We start from the raw sequence: 2,403 nt of genomic DNA, 5'->3' as shown, positions 1-2,403 counted from the left end.
ATTGCAGCCAGAAGGAAAAAAAAAAAAAAAAGCTTACAATGAAATCTTTCTCTCATCCAAGACAAGCAGCTATGCACTGCAGAAAGCCTATGAAGTACAGCTTAAATTAGATAAAATGGGATTTAATTAGTGCATAAGCCCTGTGTGCTTGTACAGGACTGCTTTTTCACTATATTCTGGATCTATGAGCTCAACTTTCTTCTTCACTGCTAGGAGCTGATAGGCATTCAAGTATGAAACAGTGCCTTCCTTGGGTTAATTCTGACACTGAATTTATCACTTCAAGGTTAATATGTGAGTATGAGTGTGCTAGTGTGACATTTTGGGGATCACTGTCCATGCAGCCAGAGAGCACAGTCTCACCCCAGGTAAACAGAGCAACCTTGGCTATGGCAGGATTTAATATATCATAAAACACAAGAATTATGCCAAAGTACAAGAAGATTAAACTATGTCAGGAGTTCAAATCCTGTATCTGTTTGTAAAATGGCCGTATTTTATTATCACAGGGGTTTGTGGTACAGTAATGACTACACAGCAAATTCCTTTTCTAAGCAGTAGTTTGGTTCATGCGTTTACATGACATTTGTAGTGAAGAGAATAGAAATCAAGTTACTAGTGTTTTTTTACCAACAGCAAGTTTTGGTTTTGCACCTGAAATATTCAGTAACAGTATTTTATTCATTATCTAAACCAGTTCCAAAATTTCACAAATTTTTCTCTGAGGGAAGATATTAGGCACAGCAAGATTTGTGAGGAAAAAAAACGATAGGTCACTCTATAAAAGCAAACCAGCTGTCAAGGTTTTGCTTGTTCCCTTAATAGGTAGCTGTGGAAAAGCATTGTTTGGATAGAATGATTGCAAATCCGGGATTGCGGCATTACACGATGCACACAGGAGGAAAATAAGGAAATGGAAGGTTTAATTTAAAGGAAAAAAAATAATTTAAAGGAAAACCCATTGGAGACAGAGAGGGAGTGAGCTGAAGAGTGGTAATGGAAGCCCCACTCCTGCCTGCAGTCAGGGCCAGGTGGAAGACACAGGCTGGGCATGAACTAAGGAGAATTGTTCCTTGCTGAGCCTAAATATAATTTTCTGACATACCTGGCACAAAGGTGCGTGGGCAGCAGGCACCTACCGGTGACACTGGGTGCTTAAAGCACAGGATATCCATCATCAACGGCGTTGCAGGCCACCCGCCTGTGGAGTGGGTACAGGCAGCCTCTGGCTCCCGGGAGAGGCCGTCTGGGTTTGCTGGCACGGGGAGAGACCTGCAGTGCCCAGTTTGGGCCCGGGTGGCCAACCCCCTTGCTTATAGACTGCAGAGAAGCTTTGGTCCATCGTTGCCCGTGCCTGAGAGGCACTCCAGACTCTTACGGCAGCAGACCCCAGGGCTCCAGGGGGGTTGTAACAATTCATACTAGCTGGGATTCATCCCTGTGCATTTTAAATCCCACAACAGAGAACAAAAAATCGACAAGATGCTTAAATGTGTTAGTGTGAGTTGAACACAGTTGTTCTGCTGACCTTAATGGGGCTATTCACATGCTTACAGCAAGGCGTGCGCTGAAGTACGTTGCTGAATCAGCTCTTATGCGTGCACTAAAATATAACAGTGATTTCTGCAATCAAGGCCAGTGCCAAGCTCTGGTACATCTCTGCCTAGAGTCAAGATATTAGACCATCGCTGCTGTGTGTAGTAGCTGGCATTGCTGCTCCTCTTCCCAGGCCTGCTGAAGATGAGCAGGAAGCATCCACACAAATTGGCTCATGCCGCTTCTTTAATAATTCATGTATTTTTGCTCTCTTCTATAGTTAATGAACCTCCCCCACTCTCACCCTCATTCTCTCTCCCTCTCTCATTCAGTCAGTTTGTTGTGGTTTCATGTATCTAATCCATCTGTCACTCGATTATAGCTATCGAGCACCTGTTATGGATTTCTAGAGTTTCATTCAAGCTGTTGACAAGTTATTCACAAATTGGCCCTTGTCACACTGTCATCGTGTGGAGTGCACTTTAGTGGATTCTTTTGGGTACACAAAATAATGAACAGAAGACAGCAAGGCTTGTGAATTAAGCAGTTTCACGTCCCCAATATTTAAAGAACCGTTAACAGATTGGAAGTTTCTTGTTGGTGATATATTTTTCAAGCCCTTTTCTTAAAATATTTTGTCTTCTCTATCCAGACCCTTTTGCATGAATAATCACAACACAACTTGCTTGAGCTGTCAGGGCAAGCTATGTTGACAATAATGCCTTATTTTATACAGTCTATGTTGCAGCTGTGACGAGTTGATCGTTGCTACCTCTGCACAATCATCCGTGCCTACATGGCTTTGGTACTCACAGAGAAAGCAGAGGGCTGGCTGGCTGCCTGTCCCTCATTAGATGCAAAACTCTG

The sequence above is a fragment of the Charadrius vociferus genome, unplaced genomic scaffold, assembly GCF_000708025.1.
Source record: "Charadrius vociferus isolate BGI_N301 unplaced genomic scaffold, ASM70802v2 scaffold347, whole genome shotgun sequence".
Taxonomy (NCBI): domain Eukaryota; kingdom Metazoa; phylum Chordata; class Aves; order Charadriiformes; family Charadriidae; genus Charadrius; species Charadrius vociferus.
Note: the sequence above shows the minus strand (reverse complement) of the source record.